Source organism: Zalophus californianus, chromosome 13 (genome assembly GCF_009762305.2).
Source record: "Zalophus californianus isolate mZalCal1 chromosome 13, mZalCal1.pri.v2, whole genome shotgun sequence".
Taxonomy (NCBI): Eukaryota; Metazoa; Chordata; class Mammalia; order Carnivora; family Otariidae; genus Zalophus; species Zalophus californianus.
In genome coordinates this window covers 76,808,965-76,830,158 of record NC_045607.1, presented here as the reverse complement: position 1 = coordinate 76,830,158, position 21,194 = coordinate 76,808,965, and the positions used below count along the sequence as shown (strand labels likewise).

General features: G+C 38.2%; 1 pseudogene; it reads left to right on the top strand.

Annotated features, from left to right (window-relative positions):
- The first annotated feature begins 617 nt into the window (after positions 1–617).
- On the top strand, positions 618–19,567 carry LOC113934086 (annotated as a pseudogene).
- Positions 19,568–21,194: the final 1,627 nt, after the last annotated feature.

Here is a 21,194-nt window from a genome sequence, read left to right as displayed (position 1 = left end):
GAGTCCCCAGTCAGGGAGCTTGCTTCTCCCTCTGCCTTCCGTTCCACCTGCTTGTGCTTGCTCTCAATCTCTCTCTCTGTCAAATAGATAAATAAAATCTTAAATAAAAAAAAGTCAGTTGTCTTCTTGCTGTTCCCATCTTTACATCATAAGCCAACAAACACCTTTACAAAAGCATTTTAACCAATGGGCTTAAGGAACTACCATTTCACTTCCTTAATGTGGTGCAATTCTCTTTGCAGACCACACTTCCCCTTGATGCTTTATCTTTATGTCAACTATTTTATATAGGGGAGATAGGTTTTATTCTGAGTTTATATGTACAAAGGCTTCGATCTAAAACTTGGAGGATGGAGCTCATGCAGCTGTTCAAATGATGCGTAAATTTAGTGAACTCACACTTTGCCTAAAAATGGAACCACTCAGACAAATGTTTACAAAACCGCTTTGTTTTCATAGTGTGCATTCTAACAAAACAAATGTTACCAGGACTCAAGCTAGGGTCCCCTCTAATCCTTGAGGGTTCATGAAATTTTCTATAGCCTTATCCCATGTTCTGTGACAGATTCACATGCCTGTCTCTCTGGGGACTTACAGTCCGTGGCTTGCTTTAGAAGATGTCTAAGGTATAGAGGCTTTGTTGCTTAGTTATCTCTGGCTTATAACTCCAGCACCCACAGACCTGGTTCACTTTAAGGATCATCTCAACCTAAAAGCATACTACCCCCTTTATTTGCAACCATTCCAGGTGTAAAGGGCATGAGAAGCAAACGCCAATGTCTTGAAGATTTGAGTTTACTTTACTTCATTGAATTTAAATATTTATTATTTTTAAAAGTACTTCTATCGTCTCTCTACCAGGACTTTCTCGGATTGTCTTTGCCATCCAATCTAGTCTAACAGTTTGCTTGGCCTTGACTCTGAGTCTGTTTGATCTCCCCCACACCTCTCCAGCTGCTTACTTTGCCCTTCACCCTCCTCCACCCCAATTCCCACTAACTTCTTATGAGGGACAGTTTAATTCTCTTTCTCTCTTTGGAGCCTGTAACCATTGGGACCTCTCCTTCTACAGTGAAAGTTGTCTATCAAGGTCTTTTCCTACATGAAGGCAGCTCTTTTTATAAGAGGAACTAAGATGTTAGCTATTACAATCACAGTTTTAAATCTAACTACCCACACGTCTCCATCCCACTTGAATAAATTGAGCATTTATTCAGTACCGTAGGACGGGACCTATGCCAGGTGCTGACTATAAGACACGTTCCCTGCTGCGCCAACTATTAAGCTATTGTCTCTCATCTCCAAGCCTACCCTTTCCTACTCTGCTCCGTGAGGCTGGAGCTGGGACTTTGCAAGCCATGTTTCTGCTTTGCCTGCTGGCTATATGTTGAGTCCTGGTACTATGGGCCTCTAGTGATAGTTAGCAACAGTGGAAAAAGAAGAAGGGATTTGCTCCTTTCTGCATGTTCCTTCTGGGGCTTCCTTTCTGCTTGTGATTCCTGAAGGCGTCGTGCAGGCAAAACGTCTCCACCCTGCAGTGCCTTCTTGTAGCAGCAGCTGAATCCAGTTGGAAGTTTTCCCAACGCTTGAAGAACCAGCCTCATCACGCCCCACCTCGGAGATGCCAGCACCCGTTAGCAGGTGCGCCCTGCGTTCTGGGGTTTGGCTCCTGGGGCTCACCTCTGAGTTTCTGAGGGTTAGTAATTCCAACTTCTTCCCTTTGTACTCTCCAGCCTAGGCGTGGTAGCTGCTTTCTGCCCTTGCTACGGGTGTGATAGTATAGAGCTCTCTTTCTACACATTCTGTTATAACTATTCATTATATTAAATTCTGTTTGTAAAAATAACTGGACTGTTATCCTGACTGGATTTTGATGCATCTGCCCCTAAGGACCCGATAGTCTGAAGCAGAAGACCATCTCCTCTGACAAGGATGTGTACAAAGTAAGTGCAGGGAAGCATGGAGGGAAAAGTTCAGGTTCAAATTTATAATATTTATAATATTTATAATATGAAAAAATATGCATAGGCATAGATATGCTAATACATATCAATCAAGAAAACCATTAAAAATGTCTTTGCTTTTACAAATAATAAAATATACCCTTTGAAAATAAAATTGCTAAAGCATGAATTTATAGCAGCATAACCTTGTGTTGTCTGCAGGACTTCATTGCAACGTGGCTTTGAGAAGTGGCACAGGTTTGCAGATAAGTTCTGCGATCGCGGTTTGACAGACCCACTCCAGCAGCCAATGCCCCAGGATGAGGCTTTTCCAGACCACACTGTTTGACCTTCACTCTTCGAGAGTCAAGGAACAAAATGATCCACTTCTCCCGGGAAGGTAGGAGGCTAGAGAGCAAAGTGGTAAAGCAAACAATCAATCGAATAAAGTCAAAACTAATCAAATAGGTCGAAGGTAAATAGAGTGGTTTTTGAAATTTCTGAATTTGACCATTCTGCTTATAGATGTAATTTGAGGATATTGACTTGTTAAACTAGTTACAATAATTAAGTAAGTAGTCAGTGAGCAGCCAAAGCAGAGCTCTTCACTGGAAAGATACTGGCTCACCTTAAGCCCTGTAAGAATGTCCCATAAAAAAATAGCAAGTTGGAATAAACACACATCAGGGACTTTGTATAGTTTTCTATTAGAGCAGCAAAGATATATTTATAAATAGTTTTGACAGAGTATTCAAGTGCTTTACAAACCAAACATCTATTGAGGAGCTTAAGAGAAATTTGAGCATTATAGGGTCCATGCCAGATTAATTTTGATGTCAAAGAACAAGTTGGCCCACTACCTACTATTTTGCTGCTTTGATATTAATACTTGTGGAAACTTTTTGAAAGCTTCTAAAGATATCTTTCTCATCTTTGTATCTCTACCGACTAATATAATCCCTGACTCATGATAAGTTCTTAAAGATTTGTTGAAGAGGAAGAAGAATTTAGTCAATACAGTGCGCCATCCTGATTTAATGAATATTCAGATGTGTAGACCATCTGCCTGACTGTTTAAATAATAAAAACAAAAACAAAACCTTAAATAACTAAATCCTAATAAGTTGAAATGGCTTCAAGAGAGACTGAAATTCAGGTACTTTGCCAAGTTCATTTAGCTACTTTGTGATGGAGCCAAGATTTGATCTTGGGGCTGCCAAACTCACACCCAGCTCTCATCCACAGTCTTAAACTGCTTCGAAAAGTCTCAACCTCTTGGTGTTTTGGTTTTCACATCTGTAAAACTGGACAAAGAATACCTAATTAGGTTTAATTTAACCAATAAATAAAATTCAGTTTGTTGACAATCAAAATTGAAATTCCTATTTTCAAAAATCTATTGAGAAATGTTTCTTAGTAACTGGAGACAGATTGAAAAAAAAAAACTCTCCTAAAAATTAGTATGATTTAGTAAAGGAGGCCAGCTGAAAGGGGGAAATTGTTTCGGACAGTATTTTTTTTTTTTTTTAAACTAGATCCAGGCAATATTTCTTACAACTTTTCAGGGCTATGTGATGATTTTAAAACCATATTTATAGAAACAATTTCCTGGCTTTAAATTAATTTTGGTATTATATGGTATTTACTTAAAAGTAACTCTTCCTTGTTTCAAAAATATTAAAAGCATACTAAAAGGAAAATTGTAAAATGATTTGAACATTATTTAGAATGAAATTTTGGATTATATCATGGCAAGAAGGCAAACCTTGAAACTGACTGTAATTAAAAGTTCCTGTGAAAATGTGGACTCACCCAAGATGATGAGCAACAATGTGCCATATAAATCATAACGGCTCTTAGCACCCCCGGCATATTTTTTTCTATTTTTCTCTTGGGCTCTCAATTCTTTCTATATCCAACTATTAAATTGTGTCTTTCCTTCAAAACCCAACTTAAAAACCAACTCTTACAGTGCCTAATAGATTGCAGGAACATAATACTTCCCTTCTTTTTTTCCAAGGAGTATTACCAATTTTCCTCTACCCTCCTCTGGTCTCTGTTATTAATCTCCCTTTTCCTCATTCTTAGAGCATGTTAAATCCATGACACAGTGTGCCTTGATTTGGGCTGGGTGTGTCACCGGCTCTTCTGCCAAAATGAACTGTATAATAGCAGGGACTTCATCTCTATGGAAATCTTCATATTTCTCACTGCATGCTGTTTTCCACACTGTATGTACACAATTAATGTGTGTGTGTATAACAGAATTACCCTTGGCTGGTCTCCTTCAAAGCTGATTTCTAAAGAGACAGGTAAATTCTCTCTTGTCCAACTCCATTTGTATCTCTTGATATCCATTCCATGTCCTGCAACCTGAAATTATGTGGGACCGATGGTCTCCATCTCATATTCTTGTAACCATTTAGAATGCTCAATTTAAAACATAACAGGTGCCCCAACTGTAGGTGGGCACCTTGCTCCATAGCAGATATAAATTGACCAGGAAGATCATTTTAAAAATTCTAACCCTAGACCTCTTACTGTGAGAAATTCTGGCCTTTGTGAACATCATCCAAAGGGCAACATGGTATAATGAGAAGCACTTGAGCTTTGAACCCCATATCTGAGATTTACTACTTCAGTTGCTTTGATGATAGTAATTGATTTAATATTTGTAGTCTACCATTAATCCTCAAAATAACTGAAAGCTGTTAGTCTAGACCAAATCCCATCCCCATCTGACTGATAAAGAATCTGAGGATCAGAGAGAGTCAACTTTCTTCCCAAGTCAAGTAGGTAGCTAATGGTTGTACTGGGACTAGAACTCAAGGCAATGAAACTCAAGCCCCAACTCTTAACTTCAAGTGATACTGCTTCATTAAGTTCCTTGGCTTCTCTAAGTTTTCTCATCTTAAAAACCAAAGAAATAATTTCTACTTCATTGGGTTGTTGAGACCGCAGTCCAGTGAACATTAGCTTCCTTTCACCTGGAACTGTGAAACTTCATCAACCTAAATCTATCTGAATTAAGATCTTTGGTAGAAACAAGAAAACCTTCTTTGTATGTAATGCCCTAAATTCCACCTGTGTTTTTCCAACTGGTTATTGACTTCCCAATGACCCAAGTGTTCAGTGGATGCAGAACTGGGTCTCCAACAGGGAGCAAGACGCCTTCCTTAGTCCTCAGCCATTTAAACACATTTACTGTGAATGATTGAGGACTTTAAAAGAGCACTTGTCACATTTTATTGACAATAGATTTTCTCTCTACAAATAGAAACAATTGTGTTAATTTACATATGTATCAACCCAAGATGGGTTAGCTGTATATGACACTGGTGAGGAAAACCTAAGGTCCATCCGAAACTGTCTTTAGTTTCACGAAGAAGAGGAAATCTTACTCCTGCTTCCCACTGAGAAAAATAATGGACAAAGAAAGTACAAATGACCTATAGTACCTCCTCTTTTTCCACAACAACTGGTCAACAACCAGTGATATTATGATGTTGATTTTTTTTTTAAAGCTGGCACATCATCAATTTTCATTTCTTTCTTCTTTCTTCTTCACATATGGTGAGATGAGGTCAATGAATATGTACTTTCTGATGAATCATTTTCTTTTGATCCTTTCCCTAACTCTTATTCAACTGAGACGACATGGAGAACATTTCCAGGGTTTACATGTGACACGATATATTTATATATATATATATATAATATATATATATTATATATATAACATGATATATATTATATATATATATTTTTGTCCCTCAGGTAATAGATGAGGGGACCTGTGTCTAGTGTCTGCAATTCCCTTTCTGCCTATCAGACACTGGGAAAACTACAGAATTGCTCTGAAATGTAGTATCCTCACTCACAAATGGTAGTGCTGCAAACACTTAATCAAGCACTCTTTATGTAACACACAGTGTGGTGGGAGGTGTGCAAGGAGGATAACGTTGCCCTGATTCCTCTATAAAACCTTTGCGAGATGAAGTGCTCCAATGCTTTGTTTCCAGCTCCAAAGGTTGATCAGTCTCATTCTGAGGAGGTCATGATAATGGAAGCTCTTCATGAACTGCTCAGTTCGCTAAAGATACTAGAGATGCCAACTTTGGTTATGAGGATAGCAATGCTGATGACCCTGAGGAGGAGGATATTGAGACTCATCACTAACCTGTGTTTAGGAAAGGGTTGATGCAGCTCTACTGGAATTGCCAAGGGTTTCAAAGAAGCAAATAAAACCTTCATGGGCATGGGGATGGGATAAGAAATGAGAGAAGTGTCTGCCTTGATCTACTAGAAGGTTGCTCCATGGAGCCTACAGCACATATACAAACATTGAGTTCAAGTTCTTAGAGATCAGATTGCTGAGCTCTATATTACATGTGTCAATAAACAGCTTAACCCATAGTACAGACAAGATCCCAGGCAGAGTTAGGCAGAAACTCAGACATAGAAGGGTCGGCTGCATTGTCAGTAATTTTCTAGGCTGCTCAATGAAATTTACAGGTTGAAATTTTTCAGAGCATCTCACTGGGAAAAACAGTCCCAGAACTGATAACTCACCCCTCCACATCTGGCTATTTTTAGTACATTGAGTGCTCGTTGCCATAAGAGATCAAACTGACGTACTTGACATCTACGCTAGTTTGCTCCTTGAGTTAAATGAGATTAAAATCTAGGAATGAGAAATTTTTATCTCTCATTTTTTTACATGTGATACCAATACAGTTTCTAAAAGGAATCTCAGAGTCATCACACTCTACTACTATCATTCTTTCAATAAACGTAATTGAGATTCCTGAATTTCTAAATTAGACAGCTAGATGGGTATCATATCATAATTTGTACTGAAGCCAAGATTCAGAACTCTACAGCCAAATATCCACTTCATTTTGTGTAATGATGTGTCATTGTAGATATAATCAGTATGGATAAGAATCTAAAATAAGAGTTCAAAATTATGTGTATAAATCCAAATCCAAATGCTTAATGTCAGAATATATTCATTTCTTACTGCTCCTGTAACAGATCACCACATGCTTAGTGGCTTAAAGCAACGCAGTTCTGGAAGTCAGAAGTCCAAAATCAGTTTCACAGAGTTAATATCGAAGTATTCGACAGAATTGGCTCCTTCTGGAGGCTCTGACTGGACAATCTCTTCCTTTACCTTTTCCCCTGCTGCTAGTAGCCACCTGTATTTGGCCTGTGGCCCCTTCCTTCATCTTCAAAGCCTGTTTCCTTTATCATGCCACTTTCTCCTCTTCTGTAGTCAGATTTCTCTTTGCCTCCCTCTTCACAAGGACACTTACAATGATAATATCGCAAGGATATTATCCCCATCTCAAGATCCTCCAGGATAATCTCCCCATCTCAAGATCTTTTATTTAGTCATATTTGCAAAATCTCCTTTTCACCATGTAAATTAACATTCACAGATTCTGGGGATGAGGATGTGGACATTTTGGGGAGCCATTATTCTGTCTCCCACACAGATGCATCACTCATGATTGAGGGCTTGTATGGACTTCACCCAGATTTCCTAATGATAAAACAGCTTTTGATTTCGTGCCTTGATTTGTTTATAACAGTGAGTTCTATGGAGAACTCCAACTAGAGTAGCTGGCATTCAAGATCATGAGATGGGATAAATAGCATAAAAGAGAAAGTTGGGGCACCTGGCTGGCTCAGTCTATAGAGCATGTGACTCTTAATCTTGGGCTCATGAGTTCAAGCCCCACGTGCAGAGATTACCTAAAAATAAAACCTTAAAAAAAAGAAAGTAACAAATTAAAAAGTCCCATTGTACCTCCCTCAGATTAACTGAGGACAGGATGATTTTATATCTCAAGAGATCTCTTGCTTGCCCTCAGTCTCCAAATGTTTAATTAAAAGCACATCCAAAACCAATGAAAGCCAGCCTGTGTTGAAAATCTTCAGGAGTAAACAAAACAAAAGGTACTCAATGGAGATGTATTAATTTTTTATCCAAGTGGTTCCTCCTGGAACAAATTTCTGTCAGTTTTTTATACTAACATAATATAAAAAGTCAAATCCAAAATCTGATTCAGAACAATCTCCTAAAAACGAAATCCAATTTTCCAGGAATAGCTAATTCCTGACACTAGATACTTGAGATGCGTCCTCAAATATCTAGACCAAGTGTATACAATCTGACTAGTTTGTCAGTATAACCATAAAATATATTTGAAAGAGCTCTTAACCTAATTTAGGGTGAACAATAGATATTTAACTCTGCTAGGCAAATGCAAATCTATCACAAGAGAAATCTTCATTTGACCTTTGAAGTGAGGATTACAAGGCAGGGAGAGTTTGATCTTTCCAGCCTTTAGGATCTCATCCCTTTAAGGGGTGGGGAGAAATGCGGGAAGGCTGGGGGCGGGGGAAATCTGACCTTAATTCTTCTGGGATTGAGAACCACGGATCCACCCCAAGTATTGATATGCAGAGAAGCAGCAAGGGAAGGAAAAACTGGTGAGGATAATTGATCCTCACTTCAATAAAAAGGCAGAGGTTTACACTGTAACACCTGAGGATCTTCACATTTCCTCATTTAAAGAAAATCTATGTGTATGTGTTAATATTAATTGTAAATTTCAGGGGTTCAGGTGCCAATATCTGGTGACTCCTTTATAAACCATATGACAGAGCAGATGTTGTCTGTAATAAGGCAAGCATTATTTTCTAAACTTGTGCAGGTTGTTTTATTTTCCAGAGGATTTATGACCTGTGTTCAAGTAATACAGATCTGCGCATCTAAAAGTTAACTTAAAGCTCAGTTTTCCACTGTTGTCATTACTGAGCATGTGGAGAAACGTTTTGAATTCTAAATAACATTCCCCCCCACAAATAATTTTATTTGTATTTATCTGTTTTTTTAAGTAATCTCTGTACTTGAAATCACAACCCTGAGATCAAGAGTTGCACACTCAACCAAGTGAGCCAGCCATCTGTCATGCCCCCCGCCAAAAAAGCAATCTTAAATATCTTTTCCAATAATAGCGTGGGATGGTATACTCCATTTGTTTCAATAGTTGTGTTCTTAAAATACAAACTACATTTTTATAACTCAGATTGAATGTTAATAATCCCAAACTCTCACTATGTAAAGAAATTGCTGTGCTTCTGTTAAAGGCAGATTCTACAAAGATTATACATTATTTCTAGTCATGGAGAAACCGAGGCACAAGAAGAATGAGTGGCTGCCCCCAAAACACCGACAATTCTAGCACAGTGAACCGACAGCAGACTTTTGACCTCCAGCCAGAACCATGAAAAATATACTAACTTCCCTCCCTAAAGTTGAACATTTTTTAATTAAGATTATTAACTGCAAATTTAAAATGTTAAAAAAAAATGTAATCCTTTTTGGTCTTCCAAGTCATTGTTTCAAACACAAATTCCCTGGAAAATTACTTGAGTTGTGCACTTCTTCCTGTCCTATGTTGACCCAACCTTAGGTATCAGTGGATTTTGTTTTGTTTTATTATTTGATTAAGTCTCATCCAACCCTTCTCCCTGGCAGTCAAGGGAAACCTCTATCCTAAATGGAAACATTTAGATTTGCTACTTTTAAACTCAAGGATTAGCTTTGCACTTGGGGAATCTTTGGGTAGCATCAAACCCACCCTACAGAATTCTGCAATTTAATTTCACTTATAAATTTAAAGGGCTTACAGCTGTCTTCACAGTTAAATGAGAATTTATGGAGATGTTGCCTTCCCGGGTGGCAGAGGTAATTCCCCAACCGGCAGGACTTCTGCACTCCCTGAAGTAGACGGTTTGACCAAGGAGGGTGAAATTAGCACACACACACACACAAAGCATACCATCTGAGGCTTTCAGAAAATGCAGATCCAGGGGGAAATCTTAGAGCATCAGTTACTTTGAGGATTTTTTTTTTTTTTTTTTTTGGCTAGATTGTAGTTGGAGAGATTTGTGTGCTTTTTTTTACATGCACAGCTGTGGAGTCTCTGGGGGAGGTTTCTTGCTCTTTTTCATTTTTGCGTATCAGCCAAAAACCAAGATCTAAGCACCAAATCTAGTATCATAAGCCCCACATATGATGTAGGTGATTCTCCAAAGGATGCTAGACAAGGAACTGATTAAAATCCAAGTGGACATTATAGCAAAGAGGCAGTCCTAAGCTTAGCATGATGAGGAGAGAAACAGCTGAACAGGTGGGAGCCAGGGCTTTGTTTTCTAGTTGTGTTTGTTTACTTGGTTCTCACTCTGGCTCTAACCATTCTATACAGACTTGGCCAAATTAATGGAACTTTTGTTCCGTGCTGGTGAGATAAATATCTGTTGTACAAATAAATCCATGAACAAACCTGAGATTGATCTTTGCTACGTGACCTTGGCTGAGCAATTTGATCTCTATGCCTGTATTTCTTTGTCTCATGAATTAATCTAAATAAACTCTAGGATTTATTTTGGTTCCAAATATTAATAGTTAATATTTACAGAGCACTTATGGTGGGTTGGGCAATATTCTAAGCACTTACATATACCAACCTCTTTAATCTTCACAAAATCTTAACAAGTAGTAGTATTATCTTCATTTAACAAATAAGGAATCTGAGAGAGGTTAAATAACTTGTCCAATGTCAAATAGCTTGTAACCGGCAAAAATCAAAATTAAACTAGAAAGATTGAGTCCAAACTCCATTATTCTAATGACAATTCTATATCACCTCTCTAAAATGCTACGGACAAAAAGTGAGGATGTGAATTTTTATGTACTACCTCAAACTAGATCCCTCCAAAATGTAAACATTTTTTTTATTAGCAAAGAATATATTAACCTTAATCTTTGAATCCCACCACAACCTGAATGCTCACTGCCTTCCAAAGACCAACCGTATCTCTTGGTACCCCACCCTCAATGTCATCTCTTGGTTTACCTCATCTTTGGCTCTTATCCTGGGTCTCTGCCTGTGGCTGGGAGAAGATAGGAGAGAATCCATTGTCAATCATTTGAAAACAAACAGGAGCAGAAAGCTGAGTGTTGTGTTTTGGAGGATGCATAGAAATGTCAAATGAAAGTCCAATAGGAAACAGATCACACATTTGAATGAAAGTAATTGGGAGGGTTTATTTATAAACAGACTAGATATTTATAGGGAGCTTAAGGGTACCACAAGGAATAATACACCAACCTGGGGTTAGCAGCAACAGAACTATTACCACACTCCTTGGCCGGAAGGGAAGGGAGTTGTTACCAGAACCGTGAAGGGGAGAGTTTTGTTGATCAGCCACCTTTGGGAGCGTAATGACCTTAGATGGAGGGACACAGCCAGCCTGAGACCAGCCTGTGGAGAGAGGAAGAGAAACTAAATACCTGACCTCACTTTTTTCTCTCTAGTGTCCTGGGAAGGATTCTCACTGGCCAAACCCAACAGGAAACCAGTAGGCCAGGGAGTCAGTTTGTGTAATCCACAGAGTAGCCTCCTGGAGAAGGAAGTGGGGTAGACAAGAATGAAAATTATATGGTGAGGGGCAAATGCAAGATACCTGGCAGACCTACCTCAAGCTGATATTTAGTAAGAGAGCTGCTGTGGGTCCAGCAAGTTTATTTACCCAGAAATAAATTCTGAAGACCAACCCGTAGCTCAAAATTACCTGTCTGAACCCCAAGAGCCCTTAATACTTACCAAAAGGTTTGACTTTACCACCTTTTATCTATATCTATTTTATAAGTAATTTTGAAGAAATGTATTTCTTTATGCTCTAGTCTAAGATTTAGAGGTCAAAATGTTATAGTTTTTCCTAAGAACATTGTCTAAAATTTTCAGTGAAGTAACCAATGCAACGTCATCTCAAACCCATCCCTCCAATAGACCCTGCAGCAAGTGTCAGGATATAGTAATTACTAATTTTATCATTAAAGTATTGAGAACTTTCAAAGAAAAGGAAATGATATTCTGCCTTCTTGTGGCACCCATCAATAAAGCACCTGGCAGTTTTATATCCTTTCCATTCAAAGCACCTTTCCATTCTTTTATTAGTGATTCCTCTCATTATCTATTCAAAGTAGGGCAAAGTTTGTTTTGTGTTGTTCTGTTTTTTTCCCCAATTAAAAAACCTTAAAGGCAAACAGATTAGGTGACTACCAAAGATCATGCAGTAGAACAACATGGTGGTGGAAGAAATCTAGAAATTTAATCAATATTAAATAGCAATAAGACCTCAGGGCAGCAACTTCTAACTCTGAGGTCAGGAATATGGCTAACAATGGTTTCTAGTGATTCAGAAAACAAGTAGAATTATGCATAGCCAGAGAGCTCTTTAGTTACAGAGCTTGTGTTGTCCAAATAGGCCAAAGTATGCTGCACTAATAAGCAAATCTAACACAGGAGCGGTTAACACACATAATCTTTTTTGTTCACCTCACAAAATCTGCTGGGGTCCAGCATCTTTGCAGACCAGCTCCCTTCCAAGTGGTGATTCAGGGATCTAGGCAGTTTTCATTTTGTAGCTGTCATCTGGAACATGAGACCCCCAGCTTGCTACACAGGAGAAGAAAGAACTGGAGGGTTTCCTTTACATGCTTTAGCCCAGAAGTGACACACATCACTTCAACTTAACAGCCTTTTGTTGGAGCTAATTACATGACCCTGCCTATCTGTTAGAGCTGGGAAATGTGTCAGAGCAAATGGATATTTGGTGAGAGGTAAATATCTCTGCTATAGTCCCATCTCCAGATAATTATGCACGCGCAGAACAGGAGCTGCTAGAGTGGGTGTGAGGGGCCACTTAGGTACATCTAAAAAAAATAGATCCTTTTTAGTAAAGGAGCCGTGTTCTCTCTACCTTCCCCTGGATCTAAACTTCTTTACAAAAGAAGGTTAAAAATGGATACATTTATTAATGTAGTATTACCATTGAATATCATTCTAAATATTCTTGCTAAAGCAAGTATGATGTAATTGCAACAGCACAGGGTTCAGAATGAGATGCTATATCCTCAGCTCTACATTGGGAATGTTACTGATTTTCTCTAGCATCAGTTTTCTTATCTATAGGATGAAAATAAAAATGCCTCGCCTTAAGGGTTGTTAGGAAAGTAGGCTATTTTGCCCTAGTCCTAAGAGCCAGAGAAGGAGTTCTGAGAAGAGACAACTGATCAGAGACATGAAGGCAGAGGAAGGATTCACATATGAAAGGGGCTAGGAAAAATGGTCTAAGAGAGGACACCATCTCAGTGTTGGGAGGGACAACTTCAAATAGGAGGATTGAAAGAAGGTCACTGGAACAGAGAGTGCAGAGGGGAACTGAACATGGACTTTGTAGGCATGTCCAGAATTTTGGTCTCTTGGAATAACTAAAAGCAAAGGGAAGACCTTGATGGAGACTTCTTTGGCTTGACATGAAGGAAATGACAAGGTCTGGTTGTATCTCGAAAGGATCACTCAGGTTGCCTTGAGGAGAATCCAGGAAGCAAAGAGTAATGTCAAGGAGACTCATTAAGGGACCATGGAAGTAGATCAACAGAGAGATGATGATAGTTTGGATTAAGGAGGTGTGGAAAAAAGGTAAGATGGAGGAAGGTATTTAAAAGCAAAACTCAACAGGACTTGATGGCAGATGGGATCTCATGTATTAGGGAGAGGGAGGTGTGGAGAATAGTTCCTAGGTTTTTGGCTTGCCCCACTGGATGAATGTACATCATTCCTTGAAATTAACCCTAGAAGGAGAGACCAGGTGTGGGATACAGGGGGAAGATTAAGAGTTGACTTTTAGATGTGTTGAATTTTAGTTCCTTCGAGGAATTCAAGCGCAGATGACAAGAAGAAATCTCTGTGATGTATAAAATGCCTAGTGTTTCTGTCACATAGTGCAAAAAAAAAAAATGACTGTTATTGTTATTATTATTATTATTACTACTACTCTTATGGCCTTCCACAAGCTACACCCAATTTACCCATCCAGACCAAAACAATACTATTTGCTTTCAGATAAAATTTGTCATCTTATTTCCATCTAATCTGTTTCCAACCTGTCCATCCCTTATGGCCCAGTTCAGATGTCACTTCCTCTATGCTCTAAGCTGTTCTGTCTGAGGCTCTCTTCTTTCTCAACACTCTCTTTGGGCAGTCTTACTACTCACATGGATGCAAATTACCACCTATGCTGATGTTCCTCAGTGCATAAGTATCTCAACTCCAATTTCCCTCTTGAGATTCAGACTCACATATTCAACCATCTCTTGAATATCACTAATTCGTTATCCCACAGGTACCTCAAGTTTATTAGGATTATCACATATGCATCACTTTCCCTCAAACTGCCCTTTCTTCTGTGTTCTGTATCTTAATAGATGGCAATGTAATTTTTAATATAAATTTGAACATCACATTTTAGTGTCTAAGTTCCTTAAGGCACAAGTAGTGTCTGTGTTTTCACCGCAGTGTATCCAGCACCTAGGGTGATGTTTGGCATAGAGTAGGGACTCATTACATACTGAAGAAACGAATTAATTACTCCCACTCTCTTTTAGTCCTCATATTCAATAAATTACGAAGTCCCATCAATTCTTCCTTCCAAATACTCTTTTAATCCTTCCTATTATCATGAATACTAACCTAGTTCAGACTACTATAATTGCATTAATAGTGGCTTAATTAATTTCTTTGCCTCCAATCTTGTCTCCCAAAGCAGAGATGGCTAATTATATCCAATACCCACACTCTCTTCTTCCTTTTGGTGATAGAAGTGAGCACCATGCCTCCCAGCTAGAGACCACATTTCCCAACCTTCCCAGCGCCTTCATATGACCAACCTACGATGTCACCTGGCCAAGGATGTTCTGATCAATAACCTGAGAACAGAAGTGACATGTGCACCTTCTGAACCACATTCTTGAAATAGAAATGTTCGTCCTCCTCTTCTTTCACCTTTCTGCAGTCTGGTTTGTGACAAGATAGTGATGAGTCAGGTTCAGCCTTACAAGTGAAAACCTTAGGGGATGAAGGAGCCAAAAGATAAAAGGAACCCTATCCTCTTGGACTTTTTGCCACCTCAAACTTTTATGAGAGAGAAAAATAAATATATCTTATGGGAACCATGATTATCTGGTTTCCATTAAAATAACCAAACCAATGCCCTAACTATTAATCCCTTCTTTCTCCCAACCAGACTCTTTCTCTTGAAATGCAGCTAAAACAATGTTATTACATTGTAAATCTGACCAGAACTTCCCCCTTGTCTTATTTATTTATTTATTTATTTATTTATTTATTTATTTTTATTTATTAATTAAAGTAATCTCCATGCCTCATGTGGGGCTCGAACTCATGACCCCAGATCAAGAGTGGCATGCTCTACCAACTGAGCCATCCAGGTGCCCCTCCCCTTGTCTTATTTATTTTTGTAGACTTCCGAGGGCTTAGTCCATGATCTTGTTTATAGCAAACACTCAATAATATTTATCGTTGATTGATAAATTATGAAGTTTTTCTAGCAGAATCTAAGTTATGAAATTTAACTCTTACTTATGTGTGACATCATGCATAATCACTGAATGAGATAGCAGCTTGAGGTTTCCTCAACTTCTGTAGTCACCCTGGGCTGGGCTTCACTCCCCAGCTCCATTATCTGATGACCAAACAAAGGGTCAGCAATCTTTCTGATGATGAGAATTATCCATAAAGGACAGAATTCCCCCAAGTGCCACTGACTACTGTAATGGCAAGGAAGGAATACAATAAGAAATTGGCAGAAGCAGAGAAAACAACACAAAACTCTGTTGAGGGAGAGGCAGTAGAAAGTCATTAGATATTGGTTCGTACTCGGTGATGAAGTCTGTACTTGTGACCACTACAGATTAAACCATTATAATATCTTGAGGTGCTGCATTTCTACTGGGAAGATGATCATTTCAAATTTAGATTTCTATTCAGCTAATGTTCCTTGAGGCCCTACTCTATGCCAAGAGCTGTCCATGAAAAAAATTTCCTAAAATAGTTCAAAAGCTCTACTCCCCCTCCAGAGAGGTAGATGACCTGAGTCTTAGCAGGATCTCCCAGAATAGGACTGTATCTGAAGTACCCCCTACATGCATTCTCCCAAGTTCTAATCCACTCAACTCCTAGAGTTGCGCTAAAATGAGGATAGCGTCAGAGACTTCATCAAGTTCAAAACTGCCTCCTCCCCCAAATGTATGTTTTTAAAATATTTGTTAAGTTTTCTACTTGTATAAAGTATTTTGTCTGATAACTATGAGTTGTCAGTGAGATTCTCTCATAAAGTGCTATTTATAATGCAGTTGTTTTTCACAAAGCACTCCATTACGCTTGTCATTTGGAAATGAGAGCCACATTTTTGTGTGACACACAGAACAAATTAAACCAGACAAATAAAAGCACCTGGGCAACTGATACCTTCATCTGGGTCCCTACAATTCCTCATAGTTTATATTTACTTTCTCTTCTTTTTCTTTTTTTTTAAATTGATTGTTCAAATTTTACAGCTCAAAGAAATTAGCTAATCTAGATGTTAAAAGGCAATGAGGATCATTTGGAACTGAAAGTGTCCTTGTTCATAGTGAAGTTTTTAAGTGATGCAAGTTTTTGTTGTTTTCCCCATGGACCATAGTTCACAAGGCAGAGAGGTTTTAAAGTAACGTAAATAACACAAATTCCCAATTGCTTAAAAAAAATTGCAGCTTGCTTTCTAAAAACTTATCTCAGTTTTAAACCCACCAAAGTTTAGAAAATTCCTGTAGTTGACCTGAGCAGAAGAAACACCTGAAGCCTTGAGGCACAGTAGCTTTTAGAAGAAAAAAACACATTAATATTTCATGTGGAAGGAATTTTTCAAGGTGCATATCAGTTCTCCAAACCAGTGAGATCACTCACTTTCACTGCCAGTTTGTGTCTTTTGAGTTCCATTTGGTATGATTACCTCTTGTCTTATTTTTACTGTGTTTTATTTCATAAAAGTACTTATCATTATATAGCAGAAATAATAATAATAATAAGGTATATGTAATATTTTTTCCCCTGGACATTATACAATAAGCATATTTTCACTGCAGCTACATGCTCTTCATGGCCATTATAATAGGCAGAATAATGGTTCCTCCAGATGTTTATGTCCTAATTCCTGGTACCTGTGACTGTTACCTTATGTGGCAGAAGCAAACTTGCAGATATGATCAAGTTAAGGACTTTGAGATAGGGAGATTATTTTGGATTATCTAATCAGTTGGGTCCTTCAAAGTAGAGAAGCATTCCCAGCTGTGATCAGAAGATGTGACGATAGAAGATTCGTCAGAGGGATACAACATTGCTGGATTTGAAGAAGGATAAAGGGGGTCATGAGCCAAGGAATACCTCTAGAAGCTGGTAAATTCAAAGAGATAGATTCTCCCCTAATAGTGTTCAAACTTGGGGACGTTTGTATTGTTGGTGTTGCATTATTTGTGCTATGCTCTGGTGCTGTACTCACATAATATTCCTAGAGAGCTAGACTGGACAACTGAACAGGGCATAACTCAAGATGGAAAAATAGAATAAATAAATCATTTTAAATAAATCAAGATGGAGGGGCGCCTGGGTGGCTCAGTTGATTAAGTGTCTGCCTTCAGCTCCGGTCAGAATCCCAGGGTCCTGGGATCTAGTCCCGTGTCAGGCTCCCTGCTCAGTGAGGAGTCTACTTCTCCTTCTCCTTCTGTCTGCTGCTCCCTCTGCTTGTGCTCTCTCTCTGACAAAAAATAAATAAAATCTTTTAAAGAAATAAATCAAGATGGAAAAATAGAATAAATGAAATAAATCATTAAATTTTACGGTTACTTTAATTTATGTCTTATTTTGACAGAAGTTTCTGGAGCCAAACTTGGAAATACCTTTGCCATTGTGTTCTGATGGATGGGCAGAAAGTCATGATAAATACTGGGAGGGTGACCCCAGGAAAGTGAGGGGCAGGACTTCTCTGAAGGCATAGTAGTCACTTTCCTCAAGGTAGACAGCTACATATTAGTTGATCAGACACTTGACTATTAGCTCCCAATAAGTCTTAGTTATTAGTAGTTGTGACCCAAGGGAATGTTATATACCCGTGAAAATTATCATGCATATTCATTTTTATTTTTATTTTTATTTTTTTTTTTTTAAAGATTTTATTTATTTATTTGAGAGAGAATGAGAGAGAGAGAGAAAGCACATGGGGGGGGGGAGGGTCAGAGGGAGAAGCAGACTCCCTGCCGAGCAGGGAGCCCGATGCGGGACTCGATCCCGGGACTCCAGGATCCTGACCTGAGCCGAAGGCAGTCGCTCAACCAACTGAGCCACCCAGGCGCCCCGCATATTCATTTTTAATAGATGTTCATGATATGTTGGTAGAAAAAGAAGGTAATAGAACAGTATGAGAATATTAGTCAACTGTTATTTGGAAAATTTTGGAAGGATGGCAGTCTCCGGGCAGTAGGCTTTCAGGAGAGGTATTTTCTGTTTGGTTATCAATATAACTTTTTTTTTTTTTTTACAATGACTGTGAACCACCAGTACTATATAATAATAAATGTTTCTAAATATGTAACAACACTAATGTGAACCTTCCAGAGTCAGATTTTCATTAGTAGCTGTACAAACAGGCTGGGGATATAATAATTCCCCTTGGAGCCCCAGAGCTAGTTACCCCCATGGCAGACAAAGTAGAAAACTGACCTGGCTTGAAAAATACCAGCCACATTTCTCATCAGGACACCCTGAGAACCATTCAAAAACTTGTCAATGAAGTTTGATTGCCCTCCAAGGATAGGAAAGACAGCCACAATCCTAGCCCATGCTAAGCAATTATACAGAGACTAAAAAAAAAAAAAAAAAAATCAACAACTTGCTCTTGGAGTAATAGATATCATTCCAGGACCAATCCTGTACTTTACCAGCCCCGGACAATGTCTAAGAAAGACTTAAAATTAGAGGCTAACTAATGCCATGACTCAAGATGCTCAGAATACTTGAAGTAGAGTAAGTGAGAAATTTATGAAGAATCCATATTTTACCTCATCTGTAACTATCAGTTGAAGATTATCCTTGCATTACAGTCCTGGTATATAATGTTCCAAGTTAGTCCTCTGACTCCGGAACTCATTGTTCCTATGTAAGACATGCCATAAGAGAAAAGAAAGTTGCCATAAGTGAAGATGGACTGAAAGCACCTGTAATTCTTTCCAGTAAGAGGTATGTGAAGGGCTCTTCATGACTTACGGAGCACCAATATGGTTTTTGGGAGAGGGACAGGACAGAAATGTATACATGTGTATGGAACACCACCTGAAGTATGATTTTGCCAACATTCAGGACTGGATTTTTAATCAAGACCTTACTATAGCTCATAGAAATATTATGGAGTTGAAAACTCTGAAGAGGTTAGCATTACATAGTACCCTTATTTGACTTAGAATGGACTTTACATCATCAGTTCAAATTCGTTTATTGGCCAAAATGGCAGACATTGAGTACAAACTTTTTATTGATACCAAAAAGAAGCAGATTCAGCTGAATTTCCTAACTGCTGCATTTAAATCATCAGAGACTCTATTGTTGCAGAGGCTTAGACTTCTAGCTATAATTCAAAAAAATCAGCAGTAGCAGTTCGAGAACAAAGCACATAGTTATGTGATTGAACTACAGTCACCCAAAACTATTAGGAAACAGAGTTTCAGGCTTAATTTGGTACTTTATTGTAGTATTTGTCTTTTACAGAAAAACACCAAAAAAAAAAAAAAAAGCTATGTCTGTCTTAAGGGTTTTACTCTTCAATTGCTTAGATGAAAAGATATTGGCCTAACCCATCCTGGTTTGGAATATAAGGCTTTCAAATCTAGTATTGTCAAAGTTTCTTATAAACATTCATCTTCAAAATTAAGTTTGAAAATATAGTCTTTCAAATCTAGTCTTTCAAGGCTTTCAAATCTAGTATTGTCAAAGTTTCTTATAAACATTCATCTTCAAAATTAAGTTTGAAAATATAGGAATTGTCTGTATTTACACTGAAACAGGTTTTACTGGATTTGTGGCCAAAGCCATGATATAATAAACTCATTTATAAGTTTTCTTTCTCTTCTTGAAGTAGAATTACCAGCAGCATTCTGATTGGGGTGTGAAAGGCAGACAAAAGAAAATTTTAAGTGTAATATACAACTAGCCTTCAAATGATACCATTTGATACCATTGATTATACAAAAAATACTTTCTTAATGTAGGACACTTGAGAGAAGCCAGACTCTAAATCTATAGCTGTTGAAAAGAAAGGACATTGTGTACAAAATTAGCAGCTTATTTTATAGTAATTATATTGTATTGATGTAAGCACTCTTCATAATTTTTATTTTTATTTTTTAAAGATTTTATTTATTTGAGAGAGGGAATGAGAGAGAGAGAGCACATGAGAGGGGGGAGGGTCAGCGGGAGAAGCAGACTCCCTGCTGAGCAGGGAGACCGATGTGGGACTCGATCCCAGGACTCCAGGATCATGACCTGAGCCGAAGGCAGTTGCTTAACGAACTGAGCCACCCAGGCGCCCTCTTCATAATTTTTAAAAAGCAGCTTTCTTATTATTTCTATCATATATAACCCATCTTTCTCTAGCAAAACAGTTATAAAGAGGCAGTCCTACTCAATTTGGATTTATAATCAGGCTTTCCACAGTCTAAGGATCACAGAATTGCCATTCTTGGTGATCCTAAACTTTCGTTAAAAAGTTCGTTTTTATATAAGCGTTAAATTCTTACATGATTCACAAGGAGAAGTCTTATTTCATCATCAATGATTTCCATAGATTTCATCATCTACCAAAGACATCTTCAGAAGTTCAAAGGCTAGTGGCCAAGTAGAGAGGTCTCCGATTTTAAGATAACCCTTACATTAAAAATTTTTACTAAGTGATTTCCACCTCAAACAAAACCTCACCAATCTCTGAAATGTATGGGTGTCAGTGGTCACTTATAATTTTTAAAAAAATATGTTAAGTAAATTTAGAAGTTCAAGTGGTGTCTTTGAGTGCCTGGTATATATCAGTGAAATGACATCTCAACTGGCCAGAACCCCAAAACATTTGACACAGTGTCTCAGGCAAGAAATGAAAAAGACATATTTAAGGAAAGCTTTTGTTTTTCAAGGACCATCAGCTGATTGAATAATGGTTTTACATTTCAGCATCTGCTGGGAAGGAGCGCTACCACTGAGAGAGGTTACCACCTTGCTTTGTAGACACTAA